Source organism: Paramormyrops kingsleyae, chromosome 12 (assembly GCF_048594095.1).
Source record: "Paramormyrops kingsleyae isolate MSU_618 chromosome 12, PKINGS_0.4, whole genome shotgun sequence".
Lineage (NCBI taxonomy): Eukaryota > Metazoa > Chordata > Actinopteri > Osteoglossiformes > Mormyridae > Paramormyrops > Paramormyrops kingsleyae.
The window spans coordinates 8,041,169-8,051,266 of NC_132808.1; positions in this window are offsets into that span (position 1 = coordinate 8,041,169).

A 10,098-nucleotide genomic window follows, 5' to 3' on the forward strand; every position below is an offset into this window, starting at 1 on the left:
GGTTGTCAGTATTAAAAATCCATTTTGCCCCCCCTCATGATACGGAAAAAGCTTGCAGGGCATTGCACAGGTCCAGGATGGTCTTTTCCTCTGGCTTCACTAGCTGTTGCCTCCAGTGTCTCCATCTCGACCAGTGGTGAGTCTCATGCTCAGCCACAGAAAATGGGTCCTTCTGCCCTGCGCATTTCCTCATCCCCTGAGGTACTGGTTCCCTCCAAGCTGATGAGGTAGGTGTGGTGGGCAGAAATGCGGCTGCTTGTTCCCTGTCCTGCATTTGGCATTGCTGTACCACCTTTTGAGGTTGAAGATGCAAATGAAGTTTTATCTTCAATTTTAGCCCTTTCTTTTGCTGGCCTGTTGAACAGAAAAAAATCTCTTTATTGGAAACTGTAAGATGATTACAGCAACTATTCTGCTGTTATTCAGTCAATGAGAATCATTTACATAGTTCTGTACAATTTTTTAAACTTCAGTTAACATCAGACTGTCTCCAACTCATGTTAAAAAAAGCTCTGAAATACACACGTTTGAATGCTGGCTGCTGATAATATTGTGTTTCCACCGCCCCAGCATCCATGTCTGCAGTACTGGTGCTAGCCTGGTTAGTGGGAGGTGGTGTGGGTGGAAACTTATCATTTCCCCAATCAATAACCTCATCCCATTTATCCCAGGCTGCCCAGCACTCATGATCATTCCAGCTTGCCGCTTTTTCCATTTTCCTAGTGCTGAAAGGAGAAACAGCTTTCGGTCAGACAGGTTGCACTACATCACACCAGACAACAGTAAAAACCTCTTAAAGAGCAAATACATAAGCCGGTTCAATCACATAATTGTATTTAATAACAAAGCAGTACTATCATCTAAGTTTTATCAATGTAGATGCCCAGAAAGTTTTAGGCCCAATCCCAATTCTATTTTCTACCCCTTTGCCTACCCCTCACCCCTTCCCCTTGCCCCTTGAAATGAAGTGGAAAGGGGTAGGGTTAAAAAATTTCCCCTAAGAAATGGGACACCACTACTACACTGTTATACGTCATCATCCATTGTCACTACCTCCTAACGTTACGTCAGAGGACATGCGCCGATGTTTATCACAAATTCCAAGATGTCGCCGTCAGCATCGTAGCATGTACAGATTACTCACTCCCAAAGTTTTTTTGCGCCGTATTTGGACTTTAAAAACAGATGTTCGTTTTCACCTCGAAAACGTATGAGCCTTCGGGTTTCCTCAGCTGTCCCTATACAGAATATAATTTACAAAAATGTTGTCATGTTGCAATAAGTACGAATAGTGTAAGCACCGTTCATTTACATGTACACATATGGTCGTAAGCAAAACAAAAGAACGCGTTACAACATGCAGTCAGTTACCGGGTAACGTTATATGACATAAAAATATATTTCCTAATATTGTGCAATCAGTGCTATCCGCAAGCAAACTTTAGCGATTTTTTTTCAAACGTTTCTTTACAGAACATCACCGTAAACACAAGATTGATGGTAATATACATGTAATGAAAAAATGGCATAAAAATCCTTATTAATGGCAAAAATTACTTAACATTTATGGGTCTGCTTGCTCGAGTGGGCAGCCATGTTGTAAATTTATCTTAGCCCTTCGTTTGAAGTGAGGTCCCGAAAAATCTTCGTTTCGAGGGCTATCTAGCCCTTCCCCTTACCCCTACCCCTCCAATCAAAAGAGAATTGAGACACCCCTACCCCTACACGTGAACGCGCCAAACGGAGGGGTAGGGGTAAGTGTAGGGGTAAGGGGTAGAATTGGGATTGGGCCTTAGTGAAAAGTGCTGTCTGTCGTGCCATTCGCAAAGTTTACCTGGCACTCAAGCAGTTTTTAAGGGTTTTTGTGGTATTTCCAAGCCACTTAAGACCCCAGGTGGTAAAGCAGAATTTTTTTGCTATTGCAGGTACATTTATAATTGTTAATGACATGCAATCATGACCATGCCAAAAAGTATGACTAACAGTATGTGTCCTTCAGGCTTCCCTAATGTGATTGGTGCCATAGATTGCACACACATTCCCATCAAGGCCCCACCAGGCCCCAATGAAGGGGATTTTGTGAACAGAAAGGGGGTTCACAGTATAAATGTGCAGGTATGTTACTATTACAATTTATAATATTCCAGATTAGTAATATATTACATTAAAAAAAAAAAAAAGAAATGGATCAAAAAGCATGCAGTTGACTGACTAAAATCTCTTAGATGGTGTGTGACGCTATGTTCCATATAACAAATGTGGAAGCAAAATGGCCAGGATCAGTGCATGACTCAAGAATTTTCAGAGAGTCACATTTATGCACATTATTTCAACGTGGTAAGGGAACATATAAATGTCAAGCTCACAGTATTACACACACTTATGCTGAGCCTAACAAAACTGCATTTTTCCATTATACAGGGGATTTTGACGGGATCCTGCTTGGAGACAGGGGCTATGCCTGCAGGCAGCGTTTTATGACGCCCTTCTCTGACCCAAACCCTGGACCACAAACCCGTTACAATGCAGCTCTAGCCAGGACAAGGGCACGCATTGAAATGACCTTTGGGCAACTAAAGGAAAGATTTCAGTGTCTGAAGGGTCTGAGGGTTGCACCTGACAGGGCCTGTGACATAATTGTTGCATGTGCCATCCTCCACAATATTGCCACCATCAGAAAGGAGAGGACCCCTGTGGTGGAGGTGCAGCCTGATGATGACCTCCAGCCAGTGCACTTGGACCAACCTAGTGGCAGAGCTGCACGGGACAGAATTGTGGAGCACCATTTTTGAATGTGTAAAATAAAAGACAAGACAAATATGCTTAGTTCCTGGAGTTTTATTTAAACAATTTTTTTATAAAGAAAAGCCAGCAAGTCGTTTGCCTGCAATAACAGATAGCTATGTAAAGTCAGCAATACTACTATGTGTCAAATGGTGTATTAGCACTTACTCTGAAAGTCTTTTTGAAGCAACTCTATCTCTAGTGCAATTTTTCTCTTTTTGAAGTTGTCGAGTTCAATTTCTCCTCTTAATTTGTGTTTTTTCAGGTCAAAATACTCGATTTTTTGTTGAAGATGCTGTTTATATAGGGAACGGATGTCACCCTGTGTCATTTTGTGAAAGAAAAAAAAGAAAAGGGTCAAAACATGCCTCATGCAACAAAAGTAAAAAGTAAAAGTACAACACTGTCCACCTCTGTATCAGTTCTTTGTGCAGACTCTTCTGCAAGCCTTTCTGTAGGCCTTTCTCTAGATGTGGACTCCTGCAACTCATATTGCAGACAGAAAGAATAGGTACACAAGTATATACAAATTAGTGTAAAGTTATTTTATGCACTTACAGGTTCTTTCTCCAAAGGACAGTCATCTGAGAGGGTTTCTTCACTGTCCTATGCAATGGAAATAAATGGGTATTCCAAAGTGTTGCACTCTCTTCCCTTTATGCAAGTTAGAAAAAGTACACAACTTACTGCATATGCTTCAGCCACCACTTGCTTGGGAACAGGTAAAAATGTTGGTGTATTATGTAAAACTGCACAAAAGATGAAAAAAAAATAAAAACAAATAATTGTCATTACAATTTACTACACTGTAAAAAATATAATGTGATCAATAACTCATGGCAACATTTTATATTAACTAAAAGTTTAGAAGTCTTCACTTTAGGGCTGGGCGATATCAAATCGCGATTAAATCGCGCATGCGCAATAATCACTAGGGCTTCAGATGACAGGCGCAACATTTGGTGGTGCGCCAGCTTTTCTGTGCTATACGGACATTTATTTACGCCCACAATATAAGCAGCTTAGTATGGCTAAATTATTAATGAGGCTTTGTATCAGAGCATGTGAGCGGAGTGGAGCTCACGAGGCTGTTGGCTCTTCCCGCTTCTCTGTTCTAATTCCCACTAAGCCGCTCCGCTGAACACCGCTCCTCACTCCACTAAAATTTCCTCCCGCTCCAGTCATATCGCTTCACGCTCGCTCCAATTTAAAAGAGGGACAAATATTCTGCATGCCTAACAAATTTCACCTTAAACCGAAGCCTTATATCATAAAGAAATATGAGCAATGGTAACATTGCCACTCAGAAAATATTTATTTTTAAGCAACATATAGGCAACAACGGACAGGTTTGGCAATGGCATTCCACACAAAAATAGGCTTAACAATAAAGGAATCAGTGGGCTTAATAGCCTAAAGAATATACAGGCTAAGCATCCACGTTTTAAATTCCTCATTTTTTTTCTGTTGATGCTGCTGCTGCGTGTCTACAAAATAAAATTTCACTGACAGCGTTACGTGAAATTAAAAAAAAATCCTATTAGACCTACTTTGAATGACAAAACGAATTTATTTGATTAGCAATATCTACTTTATAGGCTTTTATACTTTAATTTACTTTATAGACTTGATATGCTACCACCATATAAAACTTGCTCAGGTTTTGCTTGCTTCCGCCTGTTCGCGTACACTGTAAAAAAATCTATTGAAAAATGTCAGTCAAAAGTCTGGCAGGTCCTGAAGACCAATAGTGCTGATGTATATTTGCATAGCATGACAGGGTGCTGCCTTTGTTTAAACTTTTAACCATGACGGTGTTGAATAGGGCAACAGTATAAATTCCCCAGCCCCGGTATAAAATAATTTCTGCCACAACAGTATGTGACCGGTAGTATGTTGAGGGGAGTTGATTCTCCCTTGTTGGGTATGTAAATTTGGATTAGGGGGGCAGGGTTTTTGACCGGTGTAGTCCTTCAGCTTAATTAAGACGTCCGGGTTTTCCTAGACTTTTGCCTATTAAAACGCATGGGTTTCCGGTTAGTGTTTGTGCGCTGCCGTAAGGGCGACGTTTAGACTGGTGTGGGCAAGTGTCTGGTGTCGGTTTGGGCCAACGTAAGCGGAGGTATTTGCGAGGCTTGTGGGCGAAAGGTAGGAGATGAGTAATTTTGGGTGTCGCTATCTATTGTAAAGCAGCCTATTAATTCCTGCATGTTTTTGTAGGTATCGAGTACAGGGCGGTTGGAGTGGTGTGTGGGGAGAGTGAATCTGGTCTCCGGATTGGGTAAAGTAAACTTAGGTTGCGGTAATGTGATTAGCTGGAGAGGTGCTTATGGGGTTTATGATTACTTCTAGGCTGTGCTGCCCTGCCGCTGTACCTCGCGGCTTTACCCTGCTGCTTGACGGATGCCCTGCTCTGCTGTGTAGCTGCTGTCCTGCTCTGCTGTGTAGCTGCTGTCCTGCTCTGCTGTGTAGCTGCTGTCCTGCTCTGCTGTGTAGCTGCTGTCCTGCTCTGCTGTGTAGCTGCTGTTTGGTGGCTATTTGGTCTTTGTTTTCTGTTACGTTTTGCCTGGTTGCTTCGCTCCTACCGTCTTGCTATTGTTCCGCCCTGCTGCTTTGCCTTTGTTTGTCTTATATTTCTCATTTGGTCTACGGGTTTTATTTGATATTTGTGGGTTTTTTTATGTTTGGGTTATTTTATGGATGTATTTTGGGATAATTAAGGATTGTTTCTTTGTTTTGTTTAATGTATAAATTTATTGAGTTTGTTTGTGTTTGTGTTTGTTTGGATGTTTTCTTTCAGTTTTTGATTTGGATTGTTTTCTGTGGTTCTGGGCTGGGGGTGGCCGTATACGCTGTGGGGCGGAAGCCTTGGGTATAAGAGGCCGCTCGGGTTTGTGTGTGATTCGTGTGGTGTGGGTTTTGTTTTAGGTTTGGGGTAATGCAGTGATTTGTTAGCGCTAGCGGCCGGATAGCACCTTTGAACGCGTGGTTGTGTCCCCTTCTAGCGCATATTGCCTCCCTGCCTGGGGGATTTACGAGGAATCAAGACTCCGCAGCGTGTTTTATCTGTGTTACGTTTATTCCTGTATTGTTAAGGTTGTTTTATCTTTGCTGTGGTGTGAATAAAAGTGTGTGTTTTTATCTTTTGTCCAAGTCACGTCTCTGCAACAGTTACTGATAGAACCAGTGGGTGGGGCGTGTACGTGTCGGTATATCCTTGGGTGGGAGGCCCAGGGTGGCGTAGTCGGACTAGTGGTCTTCCTTTCGGGGGGGGGGTAGTACTGGTGGGCATCTGCCTGTCACATTTCTGGCGTAGTCGGCAGGATCAGTAAAATGCAGAGACGTGATTTTGTGTATGTGGATCTGTATTGTGTATTATAATTGAGATTTTTCTTTTTGAGGCAAAGCAGCAGTGGCTATTTGGGGCCATTAGATTTTTGAGTGGATCCTAGTTGTGCTCCTATTGAGAAAATGGAGGAGGAATTGCAACAGTTACAGGACCTGGTGGTACAACTGAAAGCAGATAATGAGCGGTTACAGCGGGAGCGGGTGGAGGCACGGGCAGCCTTAGGGGCTGCACGGTCTAGCCCGGGGACAGGGGCCGCTGATGTCTTAGAGTCAATTACCAACCCCTCTGAGGTTCGGGGTTTTGGTACTACTCATGTAGGGGTTGACCGTTTGGTGTATGTCCCCAGGGAGAAGAAGTGTCCTGTTTTTAGGGGCAAGACGGGCCTGAGCATTAATGATTGGTTGGAGGAAGTGCAATCTAGTTTACGTATCCGGCATAAGTCCAATGTAGAAAAAGCTTATTTTCTATACGATCATTTGGAAGGGGAGGCTCGGGATGAGATTAAGTATCAGCCCCGAGTAGAGCGGGAGGATCCTGATAAAATCATTGCGGTATTGCAAGATCTATATGGGTGTGTGGATTCATATATATCCCTACAAGAGTATTATTTCTCTAGGAAGCAGCAGGAGGGGGAGACGCTTCAGGAGTTTTCGCATGCTCTATTTTGTTTAATGGAAAAAATTAGGAGACATGCGCCGAATGGCGTGCCCAATGCTGAGCTGCTGTTACGGGATCAATTTGTTGAACATGTGAGTGATTGTGCTCTTCGTAGGGAGTTGAAGCAGTTTGTCCGCAGTCATCCGGGTGCTACCCTTCTGGAGGTGCGTAGAGAAGCTATAAGGTGGGAGCGTGAAGGAGGATCGGATAATGGGCGGGGTCAGAGTCAGTCGGTCCCGTCTGCATATGGGTTGCAGTATGGGGTGCAGGGGGCGGCGGCGGGTGACTCTAGGTGGGGTTCAGCAGTAGCCGAATTAAAAGGAGTTTTACAGAAACAACAAGAACAGCTTGATCAGATTACTCAGAATTTAGCTGCTTTGCAGAACCCTTCACACCGGGTTCCGCCATTACGGAATAGTTCGGTGATTTGTAGGCGGTGTCAGCAGCCCGGGCATTTTGCTCGAGAATGTGATGGGGTGCGGGTTTCTATGCCTGCCAGGCTAGCTGCTGGGCCATCTACGCAGCCCTTGGTTAATCGATCGGTACCCTCTAGGCAGCCTTCGGAAAACTAGCTCCCTCTGACCTGCAGAGCCTCAGCTCAGAAGGGGATGCTATTGGCTCAGGTATTACTACTAATGCCGTTTCTCGTTTATCTGCACCGTTGTTGGCGTCTTGTCCTTATGTGACTGTCAGGATGGGGGGTCTTGAGGTGCCGTGTCTGTTAGATACTGGGTCGATGGTATCGACTATAACTGAGAGTTTTTTCCTGCAGAATTTTCAATCCTGGGGGTCAGAGAAATTGTTGGAGTGTCAGTGGTTACAACTTAAAGCAGCTAATGGTCTGGACATTCCTTACATCGGTTACTTGGAATTGGATGTGGAGGTGCTTGGTAAGGTGATTTCTAAGCGAGGGGTGTTGGTTGTTCGAGATCCCCCAGGAAACATAATGGGTCAATCTTCCCCAGGTGTTTTGGGCATGAACGTTATTCAGGCATGCTATACAGAATTGTTTGGGTGATATGGTGCTACATTGTTTGATGCTGCATTGGTGAAGCAGGCCTCAGGCCCTTGGCAAGAAGCGTTGCAGAGGTGCCATCATGCCGAAGTTTTAGATCATTGCGGGAGTGTGCGAGTCCGGGGCGTTAGATCTACCCCTGTTTTAGGGGGTACAATGAAGTTAATACCGGTGACCTGTTCTGAGAAATTTTCTACATCCAGGGTGACTGTACTTTTTGAGCCTTCTAGCACTGGACTACCGGTCGGGTTGTTAGCATCCCCGGCTATTGTTAAGGTGGTTCGGGGTACAGTTCACATTCCTGTAGTGAATGTAGGGAGGTCCGATGTTTGGCTTTACCCCCATACTCTTTTAGGTACAGTAAGTTCAGTAACGCTTGTAAGTCTGCCTGCTGGGATTACCGAAGTGCGGACTGGAGTAGAGGCCACAGTATTTTCCCAAACTACTACCAGTGGAGTGCAAGGGAAGATTGCGGGGATCGATTTGTCCAGGTTGCCAGAGTCGGAGCAGGGCCAGGTGAGGTCTTTGTTGCAAAAGTATGCCCCTGTGTTTGCGGAGCATGAGGGTGATATTGGCTGTACTAGTCTGATATCGCATGATATCCCCTTGTTGGATGAGGTTCCCACCAGACAGCGGTATAGACGGATTCCTCCTTCTGAGTACGAAGCCGTTAAGGCTCATATTAATCAGTTGTTGGAAACACAGGTTATTCGGGAGAGTTGTAGTCCGTATGCTTCCCCCATTGTTCTGGTAAAGAAGAAGGATGGGAGCCTACGGATGTGTGTGGATTATAGGCAGCTTAACAGCAAGACACGTAAGGATGCTTTTCCGCTACCCCGCATTGAGGAATCGTTGGACAGTTTGTCCGGGGCTCGTTGGTTCTCTACCATGGATCTGGCCAGTGGCTATAATCAGGTACCAGTGACTGAGACCGATAGAATGAAGACCGCCTTTTGTACACCTTTCGGGCTTTTCGAGTGGAATCGTATGCCGTTCGGTCTTTGTAACGCTCCTAGTACATTCCAGCGTTTGATGGAGCGTCTGTTTGGGACCCAGAACGGTAACTCTTTATTATTGTATTTGGATGATGTCATTGTGTTTTCCGCCACTGTAGAGGAGCACGTGGAGCGTCTGGATGCTGTCCTTGGGCGTTTGCAAACAGAAGGGTTGAAGGCCAAGTTAGAGAAGTGCTCTTTCTTTCGTCAGGAGGTTAGTTATCTGGGCCATGTGATCTCTAAAGATGGGGTGGCCACAGATCCAAGTAAAATTGAGGCTGTTGCTAACTGGCAGCCGCCCAAGCATGTTTCTGAGTTACGCTCGTTCTTGGGGTTTGCTAGTTATTATAGGCGGTTTGTGGATGGGTTTGCGCAGTTGGCAGCCCCCTTACACCGCCTGGTAGCACAGCTGGTAGGAACTAAGGCTAGAAGACCGACCCAAAAGCATCTGTTGGAGTTATGGACCGAGGAGTGTCAGTACAGCTTTGAGGGACTTAAGAATAAGTTGGTGAGTGCTCCTGTTTTAGCCTATGCTAACTTTTCTTTGCCATTTATTCTGGAAGTGGATGCCAGTCATAGTGGTTTGGGAGCTGTCCTTTCACAGGAACAAGATGGAAAAGTGAGACCCGTGGCGTACGCCAGTCGGGGTTTGAAGCCAGCTGAGCGAAACATGTCAAACTATAGTTCCATGAAGCTGGAATTTTTGGCTCTGAAGTGGGCTATGGCTGACAAGTTCCGTGAGTATCTGTTAGGGCAGATATGTATTGTGTATACAGACAACAACCCCCTTAGTTATTTGCAGACTGCTAAGCTGGGTGCCACGGAACAGCGTTGGGTGGCTGAGCTATCTGCATTTAATTATACCATTAGGTATCGGTCTGGGCGCAGTAATAGAAACGCTGATGCCTTGTCAAGGCAGTATGTTCAGGATACCTCCTTGGCTGTTATTGAAGACCAATTGGCCCCAGGCACTGAGATTCCGGCGCCCTTGGGCAGGGCTATATCTACTGTACCAGTGGTTCAGGTAACCCAAACTTCCATTTCTGTATTGCCGACTCAGGGCCCTGCTGAGTTGCATGTATTACAGGAGGTTGATTCCGTAATTGGGATGTTCCTTGTTTATTGGCGGCGGAAAACGGGCCCGTCTGCAGAAGAGCGGCGGCATCTCCCCAGCTCAGTGATTACCCTGCTACAACAGTGGAAACGGGTGGTAGAAAGAGAGGGTGTCCTTTATCGCAAGTGCTGGCGCCCGGATGGTGGGGAGGAGATTTTGCAGTTATTACTGCCACAATGCTTAA